Genomic DNA, 21,193 nt, shown 5'->3' with positions numbered 1-21,193 from the left:
CAATCTTGGTTCTGGTTTTTTAATTGATCATCGTTTGGCAGTGGGAAAAAAATGTTACAATAGTCTGGTTTATCCCTCCCATTCTGCCTGTGTTGGTTCTAGCAGAGTTGATCATCATGGCCATATTACACAAGCCTAGACTTAGAATCAACTTACTGGGGCAGATGACTTATGAACTCAAAGTGTTATTTCAAAATGACTAAGGTTCCCTTTTGCCCCACCGCAGGCTCCAGGGTAACGGTGTGCAATAGAGAAGTCGGCGACGATCTGGACCCCAGTGAGATGGGCCTGTTCACTACTTAAAAAGCCCCGTTCACGGTCTGACCACCCAGCAACATGGTAAGGAGTGCGGTCCCCAGTGACAACTTCCCTACATACAAGCTGGGGGTGGGGAGGTATGCGCAAGAGCGCCCTCACCATTCAGCTTTTACAGAAGATCTTTGTGCCTGACTACAACCCCACCATCCAAGACGCTTTCCTGAAACATACAAATATTGACAATCAATGGGCCATCTTGGACGTTCTGGACACGGCCCAACAGGAGGAGTTCAGCACCTTCCGGGAGCAGTACATGCTCACAGGGGACGGCTTCCCCATCGTCTTCTCGGTCACGGACAAGGCCACCTTCGAGCACATGGACTACTTCCACCAGCTCATCCTGCGCGTCAAGGACAGGGAGTCATTCCCGATGATCCTCATGGTCAAAAGGTCGATCTGATTCATTTGAGGAAAATCACCAGGGAGCAAGGAAAAGAAATGGCGACCAAACACAATATTCCATATATAGAAACCAGTGCCAAGGACCCACCTCTAAACGTTGACAAAGCCTTCCATGACCTGGTTAGAGTAATTAGGCAACAGATTCTGGGAAAAAAAGCCAGACGAAGAAGAAGAAAACCAAACGTTGGGGAGACCAGGTCACGAGCACCCACAAACTGCAGTGCGTGATATGGTGATGGCCCAAGGCCCTGGGCACAGTGACTGGGAACTAGCCAGTCCTCGGGACTCCACTGCCTAACTGCACCGAAGACCATCTAACCATGACCCTTTGCTCGAGGACTTGGCACAGGAAGAGAGAGAGGGAGGGTGGGCAGGGAGGAGGTAGGATCTGGCTTTTCTGGAGGGGCACAGGAGACGGTGTGTCTCACCAGAGACGAGACGCCAACGGGTAGATAGAAAGTATCCGAGCCCCTGTGTTGATGCAATCCAGTCCCTCCCTCCCTCAGTGGCTGTGTTATTTCTCTGAACTACATAGTGTAGGTCTAATGTGGGAGTGTTTCTCCATGTACAAAAACAAGCCATGATCAAGCTCCACCCCAACCCCACCCCCAGGCCACAGTGTCTGAGTTTGGGTGTCTTTTGTAGATTTTTGAGTTATTTTAAGGATTATTGTTTTATTAAAGGGGTCTGTATGCCTCCCCCCAAAAAATGACTAAGATTCGAATTTTCTACATGAGATGACCAAAGGAAAGATATGAGTTTGTTCTCAAGATCCCCAAAGAAGCTTAGAATTAATAAAAATTGGAAAAGCACAGATCAACATGTGTTTACACACTTTGTTGATTGTGGTGATGACAAGGGCTGACCTATCACTTTGTGCACAATTTTGTTTATGAATGACATTGTTAATGAGGAATACACAGTGTGGGCTTTGGTACCATCTGCCACTGTATGGCCAACGACTAGTCTAACCCTGCAAGGCGGTATGTCAACAGCAGAGCCTGATGCTAATCATACTGGCATCCTTGACAATTGGCAGCATGTTTATAAAGTAGCAGACACTCAATAAATGCTATTATTATTCACTAACACATAATGAACAGTCCTATACATAGTCAACAAAAGTATGATATTCAGAAAAGTATTATTGAGTCCTCAAGTTGGAATGTTTCTTCCAAGACTTAGTAGCTATATTTCTTAATTAATTGAGGCACTTTATATAAAATAAAATTCACTCATTTAAAGAGTATAGTTCAATGAGATTTGACAATTTAATATGACTATGCTATACATTTTCTTCAAAGCACCAACTGAATTTCACTCCAATTATTTTGTCAGGTTGAGATTTTAATTCCATTCAGTTCAAACTATTTTCTAATTTGTCTTGTCATTTTCTCTTTAACCCATGGGTTATTTAGAAGAGTGTTTTTTGCTTTCCAAATATTTTGTGTTTTTCCAGATAGCTTTCTGTCTTTCATTTCTAATTGAATTTTCCTGTGGACAGAGTATAAACTCTGTGTGATTTAAGTTCTTGTAAATTTACTGATTTTTTTATTGCCCTGAACAAAGCCTAGTTTCCCTAATGTTCCATATTACTTGAAAAAAAAAAAGTGTTTTCTGCTCTTGAACTTTTCTATAAATATCAGTTAGTTCATGTTGGTAGTGTTGTTTAAGTTTTCTATACCTTTACTAATTTTTCTGTTGGCTCAAACTTCAGTTACTGAGAAGGACCATTTTTCCTTTCAGCCCTCTTAGTACTACATTCACACATTTAGAGGCTCTGTTATGGGTCCTTACATACTTAGGAATGTTACATTTTCTTAATGAATTGTTCTTCTTTATCATTTTATACTATATACTTTATCCTCAATAATATTTTTGTCATGGGGTATAATTTACTCTCCAGTCAAACTTTACTGCAGTTATTATTTGGAGATTGTATAATTTTCCATCTTGCTTTTTATATATAATTTCCCATCCTCTTGCTTTTAACCTATTTGTGTTTTCATGTTTTAAGAACGTTTCTTAGAGCATACAGTTGAACTTTGTTTTTCTATCCATGTTGATAATTTCTGCTTTTTTATTGGAGGGTTTAGTTGCCTCCTCATGTATAAAGTAGAAACAACACACTTCAATTTAGCCCCTTCCAGATTTTGTGCTCTTGTTGTGGTATGTTTTGTCTCTGCACATGCTACAAACTTCATAGTGTATTATCTCCATTTTAGTCAGTACTTTTTACTTTTATTTTTTTCAGTTATATAGTAAAATTGACTTCATTTTAATTCTTGTGTATCACTCTTTGGATTTTAATACATATGTATTTGTGTAACTACCACTATAATCAGAATATAGAAAACCTCCAGATTCCCACCAAATTCCTTGTGATACCAATTTGTAGATATGTACTTCCTGTGATGATTAATTTTATACATCAACTTGACTGGACCACAGGCTTCCCAGATATTTGGTAAAATATTATCCTAGGTGTTTCTATGAGGGTGTTTGTGGATGAGTTTAACATTTAAATCAATAAATTAAAGAAGATTACCCTCCTTAATGTGAGTGGGCCTCATCCTATGAACCAAAGGCCTGATTAGGACAAAAGGGCTGATCTTCTACTTAGTAAGAGAGATTTCTTCCTGCCAAATGGTCTCCTAACTGGGACATCATCTTTTTTCTCCCTTCAGATTTAAACTGAAAACATCTGCTTTTCTGGGGCTCAATCCTGCTCTACAGTTTTCAGGCTGAAACTAATCCCTGGAAACCCCTTATCTGTTCTCCATCACTATAGTTTTGTCTTTCTGAGACTATCATATTAATTAAATAATAGTACATATAATCTCTTGAGATTGACTTCTCTCACATAAAATAAAATATTTAGAATTTAACCAAGTTGTTGTGTATAAACAGTTTATACTTTTATATTGTTCACAATGCATTATTTTATGGATATTAAACAGTTTATCCATTCATTAGGCTAACAGCATTTGAGTGTTTGGTTTTTTTTTTTCAGTTTTTGGCAATCATGAACGTAGAGGCTATGAATTTTTGTGTATAAGTTTTTGTGTAAGGGTAAGTTTTCAGTTCTCTAGGGCAGACACCCACACGTGGGACTGCTGGGTCATATGGTGTGTGTATGTTTAACCTCGAAAGAGTTGTCAAATGATTTTCCAGTAATTGTACCATCTTTGTTCCCATTGGCAATGTATGAGTTACAGGTGTTCTCTATCCTTTTAAGTACCTGTTATTGTCAGTATTGTTTATCTTACCCACTTTAATACACGAATGGTATTACTTCAACTTGGATTTCCAGAATGGCTAATGTTATTGAACGTATTTTTATGTGCTTATTTGCCATCTTTGTATCCTCTTTAGCAAAGTGCTATTCATATTTTCTGCCTGTTTTTAAAGTTAAGTTGTATATTTTCTTATTACTGAGTTTTGAGAATTCTTTAAATATTCTGGATCCAAGCTCTTTGTCACATACAAGATTTAAAAACATTTTCTCCCAGTCTGTAGCTTGTCTTTTCATTTTCTTAACAGTGTTTATCAGGAGCAAAAGATATTAAATACTGATGAAGTATAATTAATTAGATTTTATGATCATGCTTTTGATGTCATGATGTCCCTGTTATATAATTTTCGTTAGATACTAGAAATTCTGAACGCTATGTTTTTGAGTGTTCGGGTTTTCTTTCTTTTAAAGAGTGTGGCACTTTGTCCTGGTAATCAGGTTTTAAAGCCTGTTTTCATGATTTTTTCTGTTTTTAAAATACAAATCAGATCAGATCAATCGCTCAGTTATGTCCGATTCTTTGTGACCCCATGAATCGCAGCACGCCAGGCCTCCCTGTCCATCACCAACTCCCGGAGTTCACTCAGACTAATGAATAATGATAAAAGAAAGAAAGGAAAGAAGCTCCATATTTACTTATCTTGACCCACTACATTATTATACATAGTTGCAGATTTAGCATCATTTTCCTTTGACCAGAAGAATTCCCTCTAACATTTTTTGTAACGCACATCCACCGGTGACAAATTCTCCAAGGTTTTATTTTTCTGAAAAGTTTTTACTTAAACTTTACAGTTTAAGACTATAAAACAGAAAATTTTAGATTGGCCTTTTCTTCTCTTCAGAATTCTAATGTTACTTTTCTACTACTTTCTAGCTTGAATTTTAAAATAAAATGTTTACAGTGATTCTTATCTATTTTCCCTTCTATGTAATGCGTGTTTCTTTTCTCTGATTGCTATTAAGAGTTTCATCTTATTACTGATTTGGCAAAACTAATACAATTATGTAAAGTTTAAAAATAAAATAAAATTAGAGGAAAAAAAAAAAAAAAAACAATTGTTGTGTTCCTTTGGTTTCTTCTGTGTTTATGCTACTTAGCTGTGTTGAGTTCCTCAGATGTATGGCTTGGTAATTTACACTAAATTTAGAATGATTTTAAGTCAATATTTTACAATTTTTGACTATTCTCTCTGCAATTTCAATTCCAACTATATCTGTTATTTTGGCCTACTTCACAATTCCTCATGTAGCACCGGGCTCTATTTTTACGCTCTTCTTCTCCCTGTGATCATTTGTCATCCTATTCTCAATTACACTGTTTTCAAACTCACTGATCTTTTCTTTTGTCTTTAGTGTCTAAGTTTTTCTTAAAACCGTCCAGTGAATTAAGCATTTCTCACATTACATTTTTCATTTCCAGAAACTGCAACTTGGTTTAACGCTAATTCCATTATTTTTGTCATTTCAAGTCTGTTTCTATTGACTCATTTTCCCCCTGCTTTATGGATACCTCTCCTTGCTTCTTCGAGTCCCTGTTATATAATTTCCATTAGATACTAGAAATTCTGAACGCTATGTTTTTGAGTGTTTGGGTTTTCTTTCTTTCTTCTAAAGAGTGTGGCACTTTGTCCTGGTAGTCAGGTTTTAAAGCCTGTTTTCATGATTTGTTCTGGCAGTGAGCCAGTTTTAACATTGGTTAGAGAAAGGTAAGAGGAACTGTTACTCTAGCCTGGCCCCATGACCAGGGTGTAGCCCTCTGTTGTCTCTACTGAATGTCCCCACATGTTCAGTGAGGTTTCTCTATTCTCGTTAGTTGGAACTCAAGTCTCTTCTAGCCCCGTGTAAGCCTTAGGAATGTTTCAACTAATTCTTTCTAGTACTTTTGTTTTTGCCTGGTTTTGTGAAGTTTCAGTCTGCAGATGTGTAGTGAAATATCCTGAAACATGTTCTCTCCAAATCTCCCTCTTCTTCAATACTCTGCCCCATCTCAACTTCCTCAAACACCCTGCCGGGTATCTGGTGTCTGTGAACAGCTGGTTCACATATTTTCCTCTATTTTCTAGCTGTTAATGGCAGAAAGACAAGCCTGAGTGACACCAATTACTCCAAGCTGGCTGCAAGTAGCTGCCACAGATAGTTCTTTCTGGTGCAAGAAAAATATAAGGCTTTGAGGAGTCCCAGAAAGCATAATACACCTTGTAAGATATATAACCTCATAATCAAACCAAATGAGTCAGTCTCTTAAAAAATTAAAACTGGAAAAACATAGTTAATTCCTCTGCCTATTCAGATTAAAAAAAAATAAGAAAACAGCAATTTGGGAGTTTTTTCAAGAGTTTACCCTTGAAACATGGTGTTCCAGCTGGTATGACAGAAAAGAGAGTCTTTGTTAAGTAGTATCAAAGTCCAGGAACAAAATTTACTTCACCCTGAAGGCACATAATTTCAAACTCCTCTGCAGAGTGATTATTGGGCTTATGTGGTAACTGTCTAAAAGCATTTACACAGTCAAGGTTTGCAAGAATCCTGCACAGCGCGGCAGTCTGTCTTTCTCCACCGCTGGCAAGAATGGGGCTCTGAGTGATCACAGGCACATGACGTGGCTGCATTTCAACTAACAGAATGGATACCATGCTTATTTGTTTATGAAGCATTTGAGTGTCCTTCTTACTCTGCTATGTGTTCTGTCTAGGAAAATAAACACATCTGTGGTCACATTTCAGTGTCCTTGGGATGCAGACTGAAGAGAGGACACAAGTAATGTGCAGACCTTTAGGCTTTTAAAATGAATGTCATTTACTGCCACAAATATAAAGGTATTTTCCTTTACCAAATTCTTTCATTTTTTTAAATATCCTGTACAAACTGCCTCTAAAAATAAATAAAATAAAACTTTCAAATAAAACTGCAAGATTCTGACAGGCTATTTGCAAATCACCAGCTTATTTAAGATGTGTGCTTCAAAGTATTTGCAATGATTTTTCATTCCACCTTTTGTTAATGATAAATTATTAATATTTTTATAAAAATGGTTAATGCTTTCTGAGCTCATAATATAGCTTTCTGTATGGTTATCCTTTCCTCATATTTCAAAAATGCATTAAAATTTAATTTCACATTTGCTATGTCATTGTTCAAGCTGACATGCCATTAAACAGTTTTTATTTATTTGTATTATGGGACTTAATCTGGCTTTCCATTGTGAACATGAAGAAAAAAATAAATGAGATGATTTTCTTACTCCTCTCAAGAAAATAAATTTTCACATGGTACAGTATTTAAGTAAAATAAGCATTTTGCTTCTCTCAAATATACCAATTGAATAAGAATAAATACTTTATCCTAGATATAATCTACAATAAATTTGAACCATTTTCCATTGCCTAAATACTAAAAATGGATTAGTCATGGCTTGGAACTTGGCTCAGTATAACTCAGTTAAGTGTCACAGCATGAAGCAGTCTAAGACAAGCCAGCACCTGGGACTGGCCCAGACCATTGGAGAGGAAAAATTATAAAATTATAAAATGGTATTCTCACTAGAGATGCTGAGAGGACGCTCACTCTGGCAGGAAGCACTCTGTCCACCAGAGGCTGTGGAACGCTGTAAGCACCAGGAAATCTCACAGAAAGCCACGGAGCTACCAGTGCAGGAGGCGTGTACATGTAGAGGCATCAAAGCTAAGGAATACAAGAGCAGACTGAACAAATGCCCCACACCTGCCATTAACACTGACTTCATTTTGGAAATTGGATTTGCTATTATCACCAAGAGAAGCACAGAGGCAGAGCTGGAAAGATAAAAACCTAGTTATGTGACCCAGGGCACAGAGTAAGCCTGGAGTTCAAGTTGGAACTGCAACAGCTATAAAAGTACCTTTATGTTGCATCCTTCAGTAGAGTTTAATAAAGTTGTTAAAATTATTGGCATATAACGTGGCAATTAACTGTACAGACTGTGACAATTTAAGGTGGTGTGGCTTTGCTGAGTGCATCAGGGTAAGTACAGTCAGTGTTCTATCGTTGACCTGAAATAAACAGATGGCCAGCTATTTCCCCAGCAAACATGGGTTTGTTGAGAATTGACAGAGGACTGCAATGGTAGGTCTGCAACCATGTGATCCACGTGCAAATCCCCACAGTACAAGCAAGGAAAAACACTTTATAGAGAAGCAAAGGAAGTCAAGAGGGCTATAGTAGACAGAGAGCCACGGCTTTTCATTGGCTGAGTCCTTGAAAGAATAGTCTTTCTGTTAGAGACTCTGCTAACATCAGGATTTGCGAGCTCTCCCAGCTCTATTTAACTGACATTTCTGTTTATAAACTTTTTACACTATTGCTTATTAATATGTATTGCCCAGGCCTGGAACATATGGTATCTTTCATTCAGATCCATACAATCAACTGCAAAAGTAACTTACTGGAAAACAAGAGGGCTCGTCATCCATAAGTAAGGTTTGCACGCTACAGAGACATAACCTGCTAGCTGAGGTAGTTTTTATCAGTAAACTGTGCTTCTAGTTCTGCTGCACAGACAAATAGTGGGATTTTTCCCAGAAACAGAAACTATATAAAAACAACATCAACTTTCATATATGGAGCACCAACTTGAAAAGCCACACACAATGCCACAGAATTTACATTTTTTCAAGATAATTTCAATCCTCATAGCTACTTTTGAAATACAGAGTACTGAAGTCAAAGCATGCAAATGGGACCTAGGGAAGTTAAAATTCTTTAACTAGAAAAGTTAAAATTATCTGATGGTATAAAACAATCAAAAGTAGACCCAGGATTCAAAGTTTACGTTTAAAATCCAAAGTTGATTCTTTTAGAAATCTATGTTCTTCAATCATTCAAAATGAATGAAAAAGAGAATGAATGATAGTTTCTATCACATAGCAAATTCTACTGAATTTGTCTCTAACACAATCTAAATGAATTTTATATTAGAGCCAGAGCAAATAAATTGTGCCTTGAGTATAACTATTAAAATAATAAATATTACCTGGCAATTTAAAACACTTAAAATATTATAAGGCATGAATGGCTCAACCCAGGCATAGCACTATTTCCATTCTCATGTTTTTAAGTAGAACTAAGAGCCAACTGTCTACGAATTTTGGATTAACTGCCACTAAATTTGAAGTTTCAGAAACTGTATTGAAAGGTCAATGAAGGCAGCATCCATGCTATGTCACCACAAACAGAAAAAGTCAGTGCATCTGAAAGTACACAGAAATAACTCTTCATCACACTCTTAAGAAGGTACTCACCAAAACATTAAACTCTGTCCCTAAAATACATAACTGTTATTTTTTGTGGTAGCCAGAGTAGAATTGTTCCATCATCAATCCCTCTCTTCATTGATTTGGAAACATCAATGCTCAGAAAAACAATTAAGGAAGAAATTTGGGAGGTCAACAGTGGTGTATTTCATTCTGAAAAGTGTCAACTTCCAAGACAAAGTGCTCTAATGGGAGTAGAACAGGAAGAGTTGAAGGAGCACAGTACACTAAGAATTATAGTAGTACAATCCTTTATTGCAGCAATGTCAGAAATCCCAACAACGGAATGAAATAATCAAACTTAAAATTTAGAGAACCTCACCCCACTCCAGTACTCTTGCCTGGAAAATCCCATGGACGGAGGAGCCTGGTAGGCTGCAGTCCATGAGGTCACTAAGAGTCGGGCACGACTGAGTGACTTCACTTTCACTTTTCACTTTCACATATTGGAGAAGGAAATGGCAACCCACTCCAGTGTTCTTGCCTGGAGAATCCCAGGGACGGGGGAGCCTGGTGGGCTGCCGTCTATGGGGTCGCACAGAGTCGGACACGACTGAAGCGACTTAGCGGTAGCAGTAGCACTTGATAGAAACCTTCTGGAAACTAATGATTAGATGAAGCTATACAACTTAATCTATTGTACAGATCTGACCAACACAGGGTGGAACAAAGCGTAACTACATACTCTTTACTGGCATACAGCGTGCTAGTGTACTGGCATACACTAGGTCTAGAAAGCTATTTTCTCATGTATGTTTAAGTTTACTAAAAAAGAATAATAACAACAAGCAGTCAGTGAAAGATTGAAGAGCAAAAAATGGAATTATGAAAAAAATAAGAGAAAGCATAACATTGCATGCTATTTCTTTTAAAAAAAAAAAAAAAAACCTTCCATTCTCAGTAAAATGGAAAAAGCAAAGGCAGATGATGAGGAAAATAAATAGTATGAAATTATGATGTATAAAAACAAATATATATTTGGTCTTCATCTCCATTCCTGGCACAGAGCTCTTGGAATTTCCTAAGTGAACGGCAGTAAAGTATAAATTGTTACATCAACAGGTGATTTTGGAAAGCTTCTCAGGATAGGGACTGGTTATTGGGGGAGCCAATATGCGATTAGAGGGTTAAAACTTTCAGTCCCACAGCCCACCCCTCACCACCACAACCAGACCTCCTTGAAAGGGAGAGAGGATGGAGACTGAGTTCAACCTTCAATGACAGTGATTCAATCATGCCTCTGTAATGAAGACTCCATACAGACACAAGGACAGGATTCATAGCGCCTCTGGATTGATGAACACTTGGAGATCTGGAAAGAGCATCACTCTCAGAGAGCACAGAAGCCCTTTGCCCATACCCTGCCCTGTGCATCTCCTCCATCTGGCTATTTCTGAGTTATATCCTTCTATAATAAACTGGTCTCTTTATGAGAAACTGGTAAGTAATATGTTTCTCAGTTTTGTGAGTCACCCTAACAAATTAATTGAACCCAAAGAAAGAGTCACTGGAATTTCTGGTCTATAGAAAGCCAATCCTCAAGAGCTCAGGTGATAACCTGGACTTTCAACCAGCATCTGAGGTGGTGGGAGGGGGGACACTCTTAGGGAACAGAGACCCCAACCTTGGGATCTGACAGTATCTCCAGGCACACAGTATCAGAACTGAGATGAACTGCAGGACACTCATCTGGTATTGAAGCATTGCTTCTTGTTTGGAAATCCCCCTCCATATAAACATATATTGAAATTTAAATAAATAGATGATAGAAATACACACACACACACACACACAAAGAGGGGGAGAAGAACAATAAGAACCAATGAATTTGAGTGAGTACCTGACATTCAGGGCCTCCTTGTATTATTATCTTAGCAAATTTTCTGAAAGGATGAAATTACTTTCAATAACAACTTTTTTGGCTTGCTTTTTAATTAGAAATGAAATTATAGAAACATGCTTGACAAACATTTATGGAAACAAATTATTAAAAATACCTCCCCAAAGTGAACAAAATTTTTAATGTCTAAAAATAAAACAAGAAAGGGAACCAAAAGATTAAAATGTCAGATGTTGTTCCCGTAAAAGCAATCCTGATTCAGTGCAAGAAAATATTTTAAGAGATACGGACTAGTGACTGTTTCTTATAAGAGTGTGTTCAGAATGCTTATCCCGTCCAACACAAATTTTTAAATAATAAATTGTTTGTGAGACAAATAAAAGAGGTTCATATAAAATGAATTATGAAGGAAGATTTGCAGAAAGCTTGTAAGGTTGAAAGAAAGAGATACCCAAATTTAATTGTACAGCAAGAACTTAAAGTGAGTAGATAATGTCATCCCAGGTCAGACTGAAGATCTGAGTATATATGAAACACTGGAACAAACAGAAGCATATTGAAAACAGCTGTCAAAGAACAGTGTTCTCACTGAAAGAAGAGCAATTATTTGGAATAAGTAGATGGAAAAAAGAAAACTTCTTACTGTGGGTCATCTGGGGTCCAAAGTTGATGTTAGAATGGAATTTTCTTCATCAGCATTCTGCATCCATCCAGAATGTTAACTTGCTGTGTTTGTTGAAACAATTAAGGATTGATCAATCACAAACTTTGTTTCAAGCAAAATAAGAACTTATCACTGCCTATGGTATTCTACAACACTTATTATATGTTTACTAAGCACCTTAATCTTGAATAATCACTGTTGTATTTACTTTCTGATCCTGCGACACTGATAGCACCTTTCACTATTAAAGAAGAGAATTAAAGACTAATGGAGTTAAGAGTGGACATTGGGATTTTATTTTCTGAATATTTATCTATCTTTATTTACTGTTTTCTGATTTTCCCTTAACATGAAGAATACAGATCCTCTATGAAAATTTAAAGATTAAATCTTAATACAGAACGCTGAGAATCAAATCATCAAACATTTACATACAGTTCCATTCAGTCGCTCAGTCGTGTCCAACTCTGCAACCCCATGAACCACAGCACACCAGGCCTCCCTGTCCATCACCAACTCCCAAAGTTTACCCAAACTCATGTCCATTGAGTCGGTGATGCCTTCCAACTGTCTCATCCTCTGTCATCCCCTTCTCCTCCTGCCCTCAGTCTTTCCCAGCATCAGAGTCTTTTCAAATGAGTCAACTCTTCACATGAGGTGGCCAAAGTATTGGAGTTTCAACTTCAATACAGTCCTTCCAATGAACACTCAGGACTGATCTCCTTTAGGATGGACTGGTTGGATCTCCTTGCAGTCCAAAAGCATCAATTCTTCGGCTCTCAGCTTTCTTTATAGTCCAACTCTCCCATCCATACATGACCACTGGAAAAACCATAGTCTTGACTAGATGGACCTTTGTTGGCACAGTAATGTCTCTGGTTTTTAATATGCTGTCTAGGTTGGTCATAACGTTCTTTCCAAGGAGTAAGCGTCTTTTAATTTCATGGCTGCAGTCACCATCTGCAGTGATTTTGGAGCCAAAAAAATAGAGTCTGCAACTGTTTCCACTGTTTCCCCATCTATTTGCATAGAAATGAAGGAATCAGATACCATGATCTTCATTTTCTGAATGTTGAGCTTTAAGCCAACTTTTTCAGTCTCCTCTTTCATTTTCATCAAGAGGCTTTTTAGTTCTTCTTCACTTTCTGCCATAAGGGTGGTGTCATCTGCATATCTGAGGTTATTGATATTTCTCCCGGCAATCTTGATTCCAGCTTGTGCTTCTTCCAGCCCAGCGTTTCTCATGATGTACTCTGCATAGAAGTTAAATAAGCAGGGTGACAATATGCAGCCTTGACGTACTCCTTTTCCTATTTGGAACCAGTCTGTTGTTCCATGTCCAGTTCTGACCATTGCTTCCTGACCTGCATACAGAGTTCTCAAGAGGCAGTTCAGGTGGTCTGGTATTCCCAAGTCTTTCAGAATTTTCCACAGTTTATTGTGATCCACACAGTCAAAAGCTTTGGCATAGTCAATAAAGCAGAAATAGATGTTTTTCTGGAATTATCTTGCTTTTTCAATAATCCAGCAGATGTTGACAATTTGGTCTCTGGTTCTTCTGCCTTTTCTAAAACCAGCTTGAACATAAAAGAGAGGATCTAATCAAGGATTCTGTATGGAGATTGCTTTGTCTAGATGAAGGACAAAGACTTAAGGGTCAGTTTCTCAAGCATCATTTAAGGGGTGTTGTGATGATTTGTTATATCTTGAATTTGTAATGCATCCATTCTTTCTCTTAGGAATTCATAACAGTAACATCAATTTGAAAGAATGAACCAAAATGGTTTTATTCAGGGAAACAGAGTTCTGGTTGATATTTTAGATGTATTTGTTTTAGAATTTTGTTAGCCCCTTTGAAATGAATGGAAATACTCTTGGAATCAGCACGGGGTAGGGAGAAGTGAGTAGACACTGGAATCAGACACATCTGGGCTTCAAAATTCCAGCTGCAACATTACTAATGGAACATTAACACATGCTCCCTGAGCCTCAGTTTTCTTATCTGTAAAGGAGTGACACAGTATTATTTTTCCCCAGAGGAGTGACATTAGGATTAAAATAAGTAAGATTTCAAGTGTCCAGTATAGTGCCTAAGGTTGTCAAATAAACAATGAATGTTTTTAAATATGTTTATCCATTACAGTATTTATTTGAAGTTCAAATTTAACTAGATTTCCTGTGTTTCCATTTGCTAAATCTAGCAACCCTACTCCTGGTGCAAGTAGATACCTAAGAAAATTGCTCCTTTCCCTTTACTTTAATGGCCCTTCTAACACTTAGGTCTATGAATTTCTCTTTTACAGAGCATTTGAAGACAGTAAAATCAAAAGAGTCCTTGGTCAATATGCCTGGAAATGGGCATAAAATAATAAGAGAATCAGTCACACTGATGAACAATGGTAGATTCCAACATTATAGAGACCTAAAGTTCAGATGGAAGCATAGCACCATCTCACACTCCCAACTTCCCCAAAGTAAAATGTAAGCAAATGTTCTGGAACAGTGAAATGATGAAATAAAAAAGATATAAATATAAAACATTTCCATTTTAATTCATTACACTGGTATTGTACAACACGTATGCTTATTTGCCCAAAATAACTTCAAGATTAAAAGTAGCCAAAATGTACAATGAATTTGATAAGACACATTCAGTCACATTCCTAAGGTAGATATTCACTTCTGAAGGCAAGCCAATAATAACTTTTCTCTTTCTCCTTCAGGTGATCAATATAATTGGAAAATCACATTCCTCATTCTTTTTCAGCCTTGAAAATTCCGCCAAATCCCAAGAAAGCAGTGTCGCCAAGATATAAAATGCTTAACAATGTATCTTAGACAACTGAGCAAAAACTTCAGGTCATGAAATTCTTTTCAACCAACACTTGACAACAAAGTTTTGCAACATGCAAGTCACATAGCAGACTATGTTCTCAGCTTTAAACTGTTGAAAACATCTTCCTTACAAAGGTAATCAGTATTAACTAGCAGACCTTACGGAGCAGGCAATGGCACCCCACTCCAGGACTCTTGCCTGGAAAATCCCATGGATGGAGGAGCCTGGAGGAGCTGCAGTCCATGGGGTCACTAAAAGTCAGACACAACTGAGCGACTTCACTTTCACTTTTCACTTTCACGCATTGGAGAAGGAAATGGCAATCCACTCCGGTGTTCTTGCCTGGAGAATCCTAGGGATGGGGGAGCCTGGTGGGCTGCCGTCTACGGGGTCACACAGAGTCAGATGCAACTGAAGCAACTTAGCAGCAGCAGCAGCAGCATACCTTAAGTAAAATACATAGCCCAGAGATGGCCCCCAAAAACCTTTGGTTCTCTCTTCACTTGATCTATTTTATTAAGTTCCACCAAGATGCTGGATATAAAGTGATAAACAGGTACTTTAGCTAGTAATTTGTATGTGATATGTTATCTTTTGTTGTTGTTGTTGTTGTTTGCTGACAAGCCATGGAAAAACATTATTGGATTTATCTTGCAGAACAGGTAACAAAGATTTCAACCATGAAAGAAGTTTAGGTATGACTTCCTTAAGAATTGTGCAGAAGTGTAATAATTCCCTGAGTTAGCATACTAAAACTGGAAAGAAAAAATACTCTTTAGACTTGGAAAATAATGCATCAGAAGAATATAGTCTTATGAGAGGATAAGCTTACAAATAGCCAAATAGCCATCTAATCCAGTCTGTCAACCCCTTCTTTTTTGTCCTAGCCTGAAACCCTAAGTTCACTCATACCTTCTTCCTAAGACCACATCACTACTGCCAAAGAAACAGACAAACTACAACAAGAAAATCCAATAATAACCTCCAAAAAGTCTGCAGCTACAGATGAACAGAAGATGATTTTGGCTCATGTGGTAATTAATGATGTTTTGAATGAATTCCACATAAGACCAACTGTACTAAAGAGTGCTCTGAAGATATAAAAGTCTATGACTTGTTAAGAGCCCTTCACATTAGCAAATATGACTGAGAATGTTCTCTGGAAAAGGAACCAAAAAGCAGAATAGCATCAAGATAAGAGGAAAGGAAAGAACACATATGAACTAGATTTCTATCCTAGTTTACACAAGAAGATTTCTGATACGAATAGACTGCTAAAATAACAAATTGTTTTGCCTGGAATCACTGTCTGTATATTTTCTTTGACTAATCTGTCTTAATGAAATCCTTATTCCCACAATAATAGCAAGACATAACAACTTCTTGGAAATCTTCCCTCTATTGTCTCAAGCAAGATTCCAAGACAGCTGAAATAAAAATCCATAGATGTAAGCAGAAAAAAAGCCCTGTGTCAGTGAGCTCTCGGTTATCAGTCTGCTTCTCATAAAGGAGCTCCTGAATTCTGCCACGTTGTTTGGAAAAAATAATATACACAGGCTATGTCTGCAAGCTAAACTGATGAGCCCATTAAGAAGGCCAAGTTCAGTAAAAATAAGTCAAGCCAAAAGAGAAAAACTGACTATTGTAAAGGCTGAACCAGATGTTTATATAGATCCAGTCCAATCACACAGCATAGTTTAGAAATAAGTTTATATGAAGCAGATGGCCAAAATCCTGTCCTCATGTGCTCTGGGTTTTCTGCTTATATTTCTAGGTCTGACTATTCCATATTTTTTTTGTTTGTTTGGGGGTTCTTGCCATTGTTGTTGAACTGACAATCATTCTAAAAGTCAAACCAGTTGTGTTTACGAATCTAGCCTTCAGAGAAGACAAAGATGCTAGCTTTGCTCGAAATAGGCATGGTTTGGATTTCTTCTCGGCTTCAGGTCCAGGAACTTAAGGACTATAAGGGACGATAGAGAAAATAAAAAGTTTGGGAACACTTCATAATATGGATGAAGGAGTTTTGTGGCAACCCACTCTCAGCATCCTCACAACTATTAAATATTCACCTAGAAGGAAGGAAGGAAGGAGGATGAAGGAGAGACACCTGGATATCAGCCTAGACTTGTGTGTTAGTTTCCCTAGGCCCGACATACTCTACCCTCGTTCCTTTCCTGAGCCACAGGAAAATTCTTAATTACTCTAAATCTCAACTCAAGGGTTACTTTCTGGTTAACTTACCAAGCACTCTTTCTGATATCTTCCATTTATGCCATACTCTCTGACAAGCAAACACCTTTTCTTTTGTAATTCTCAGGCTGACACACCACACAGAGTTAATTATTGCTTCCTCAGGCCCTTGCCGGCCCTAATCCTTACTTCTATTACAGCCCTAATAGCAAGGTGATGTAGGATTTTGGTTTGTCTTTCCTAGAACACTGCAAGTTGCTTGAGGGCAGGAATTGTTTCTTATTAAACTTGGTGTCTGCAACTTCTTACACAGAGCCTGCATTTTAAAAAAGCACTCAAGGACTTGGGTTTCTGGCGAAGGCAGGCTAATCTGCTTTGGTCCTAATGTCCCTCAGACAGCAACTAGATGAAGAAATACAAAACTTTTTTTCATGTTCAAATGCACTAGAGGACTAAACAATGAGAATTTTCAGGGTCTAGGATATACAAAAATAGAAAATGCAGTGAGGCGAGCCAAGCATTTGGAAGAGCATTTGCCTGGGTTAGGGGGTGGGTTGGGAGTGATGACTGATTTCCAAAGTGGCTGACTGTCTGGGAATCTCCCAGAGTTGTTGCCACTTCTGGAGACACTAGAAACACACATTTGAAATCATGGCCTCCCAAGGACAAGAAGGCCAGGTAAACCTCCCCAATTTGGGGTTGAAAAGCAGCAAAACTTTAGCCCAGGAATGAGTGAGCTGAAAACAAATAGCTTTCATAAGGTCTGAAGCCCAGTTACAAGCCATCTCATTCTGATTGACTTACTAGGATGTATCAAAAGCAGAACTGCCTATTGAAAGCAAGAGTAAATCATCTCTGAAGAAGGACAGCCTCAAATTGTTTCTATGCATTTCCATATACAATGTTTAGTTATCAATCAAAAATAATCAGCCATATGAGAATATAAGAATTTATAGAAAAGTTGAGAGAACAGAAAATAGACTCTTAGAAGGTGAATAAAACAGAATCGGGGCTTCCCTGATAGCTCAGTTGGTAAAGAATCTGCCTGCAATGCAGGAGAGCCCGGTTCAATTCCTGGGTCAGGAAGATCTGCTGAAGGGATATGCTACCCACTCCAGTATTCTTGGGCTTCCCTGGTGGCTCAGCTGGTAAAGAATCTGTCTGCAATGTGGGAGACCAGGGTTCAATCCCTAGGTTGGGAAGATCCCCTGGATTTATCACACCAGGACTTTAAAAGAACTATTAATAATACGCTTAAGGAATTATGAGAAGGATAATCATGGTAGACAACTAGAAATTATTTGAAAGAGTCTAAATATATGGAAAGATCCTAGGGAATTTTCTGGGAGTCATCTTGATCTTGGTGGTAATTACATAAGAGTAAGCATGGATAAAAATTCAATGGGTTGTTTGCTTAAGATGTCTATTTTACAATACACATTGCAGGTATAAACTCAAAAGAAATGCACACATACGTGCACCAAGCACACATATGCAAGAATGTTCAAAGTAACATTATTCTCAGTATCCCCAAAATGGGAATATCCTCTACAGAATGGCTGAATTCCCTGTGGTTTATTCAGACAACAGAATAACACAGTAATAAAAACCAGTGACATAATGTCTTATTTATAATTTGCATAAATCTCCAAAAATAACATTGAACGAGAATCCAGACACATAAAAAATACATCCAGGATGAGTCCCTGTGTAAACAGTCTAAAACAGGTGAGAGGTCAAAATAGTTACCTTTGGAAGCAGATGGTGATTGGCAGCATGCACGAAGGTGATCTGGGGATGTTGAAAATTTTCTGTCTCCTGACTTGGGTCCTGGTGAGTCATGAGTATGTTTATTTTATGATAATTCACTGAGCCATAATTTATGATTTGTGTACCTTTATCTTAGTTTTACTGCATTAAGAACTTACATAAAAATTATAAATAAAGACAGGCATTCAATAATATTGTGGAATGAATTAATGTACGAATGAATAGATCAATGAATCTTGTTTCAAGGATTTACAACCACTAGAGAGAAAAGGTAACGAGAGCAGGTACTAAGAAATGAATAACCTAACAACTTCACCTGGATTTATTGGGATTTATGTCACTGTTAACATTAGGTGGACTACTGGGCACTTGAGATAAATGTCTTTCAGGATATTATCTAATATTTGACTTTGCAATAAATTCTCCCTGTTACTCTGACCTAAATTACTCTTGCAGTTAACATTCTATTTGTCTTAGGTCATATTTTACTTCTCTATTTCTAAAAACCATTCTCAACATAGGCCACACTGAATAAATAGATATTTGACAAGGAAGAGCAGTAGAATGGCTTATGGCTAAAACAATCACTAAAATAGAAAACCAATCAGTTTTGTAGTGTTCTTGTACTTTCTGAAAGAGTCCTGAGATTAACAGATACACACAGTAATTTAATTTTTTAGCTAACTTAGGTAACAATTAGTATATGAAATGGCAATTTACCAAGTGGTATTCCGAAACCTCTAGAAAGCCCAAGGGTGTTTTCCCAAAGAGTTATTCTTTGCTTATAAACAATGCAATAGGAGTATGTGGTTCCATATATCTTTGGTGGCATTTGATTTGATTTTCCACCACCTTATGCAGATATTGGTTAATTCCTGGCATTCTCCTTCAGCTGTTTTATCAGCCACATCTATTATTTTACACCTCATGCAAATACAGATTTCAGATTGTCTTAGGGAGTGTTTGGTAGGGCTTCTGTGTTCTACAGGCATATGAAGAATATCACAGGGTGCAACCCCCATGTGACCTAGATAACATCAAATATGTGTGTGTGTGTGTGTGTGCACTGCGTGTGTGCATGTGCATTTGGGTGGGGCTAGGAAAAGGAGGACGTCAAGGCTGTATATTGTCACCCTGATTATTTAACTTCTATGCAGAGTACATCATGAGAAACACTGGACTGGAAGAAACACAAGCTGGAATCAAGATTGCCGGGAGAAATATCAATAACCTGAGATGTGCAGATGACACCACCCTTATGACAGAAAGTGTAGAGGAACTCAAAAGCCTCTTGAAGAAAGTGAAAGTGGAGAGTGAAAAAGTTGGCTTAAAGCTCAACATTCAGAAAACAAAAATCATGGCATCCGGTCCCATCACTTCATGGGAAATAGATGGGGAAACAGTGGAAACAGTGTCAGACTTTGTTTTTCTGGGCTCCAAAATCACTGCAGATGGTGATTGCAGCCATGAAATTAAAAGACACTTACTCCTTGGAAGGAAAGTTATGACCAACCTAGATAGCATATTCAAAAGCAGAGACATTACTTTGCCAACAAAGGTTCGTCTAGTCAAGGCTATGGTTTTTCCTGTGGTCATGTATGGATGTGAGAGTTGGACTGTGAAGAAGGCTGAGTGCCGAAGAATTGATGCTTTTGAACTCTGGTGTTGAAGAAGACTCTTGAGAGTCCCTTGGACTGCAAGGAGATCCAACCAGTCCATTCTGAAGGAGATCAGCCCTGGGATTTCTTTGCAAGGAATGGTGCTAAAGCTGAAACTCCAACACTTTGGCCACTTCATGCGAAGAGTTGCCTCATTGGAAAAGACTCTGATGCTGGGAGGGATTGGGAGCGGAAGGAGAAGGGGACGACATAGGATGAGATGGCTGGATGGCATCAATGACTCGATGGATGTGAGTCTGAGTGAACTCTGGGAGTTGGTGTTAGACAGGGAGGCCTGGTGTGCTGCAGTTCATGGGGTCACAAAGAGTTGGACACAACTGAGTGACTGATCTCATCTGATCTGAGGACAGGGCAGGGAGAGGATGGGTTGGGATGTACTAAGTGTCAGGGGTCTCCCATACAATGTAGGAATCAGGCCAGAGCCCCTGCCTCTGTGACGACTTCTCCCAAAGGAAGCAGGACCCTGGAGGAGGATCTCGGAAGCTCAATGGGTGAGAAAACACCCGGGTGCCATAGTCCCTGTCTCAGTCTCGGTGAAAGGAATCTGGCTCACAGCCCCTATCACCACTTGTCATTGTCTCATAATGACACCAATTAAGTTTCATACTCCTGCAAATAAAGTCTTTTTATTCACATCTGAAAGATAATAAAACATATACAGAAAATTCAAGAGTGTGAATTGTAGCTACTGAGTGGCCCAGTTCAGTTCAGTTCAGTCACTCAGTCGTGTCCGACTCTGCGACCCCATGAATCGCAGCACGCCAGGCCTCCCTGTCCATCACCAACTCCCGGAGTTCACCCCAACTCATGACCATCAAGTCGGTGATGCCATCAGCCATCTCATCCTCTGTCGTCCCCTTCTCCTCCTGCCTCCAATCCCTCCCAGCATCAGAGTCTTTTCCAAT

The 21,193-nt window shown here is 38.3% G+C and overlaps 1 pseudogene; it reads left to right on the top strand.

Annotated features, from left to right (window-relative positions):
- The first annotated feature begins 336 nt into the window (after positions 1–336).
- On the top strand, positions 337–956 carry LOC113881499 (annotated as a pseudogene).
- The last annotated feature ends 20,237 nt before the right edge of the window (positions 957–21,193 follow it).

The sequence above is a fragment of the Bos indicus x Bos taurus genome, chromosome 23 (genome assembly GCF_003369695.1).
Source record: "Bos indicus x Bos taurus breed Angus x Brahman F1 hybrid chromosome 23, Bos_hybrid_MaternalHap_v2.0, whole genome shotgun sequence".
Lineage (NCBI taxonomy): Eukaryota > Metazoa > Chordata > Mammalia > Artiodactyla > Bovidae > Bos > Bos indicus x Bos taurus.
Note: the sequence above shows the minus strand (reverse complement) of the source record. Positions and strands in the feature narration are given on the sequence as shown.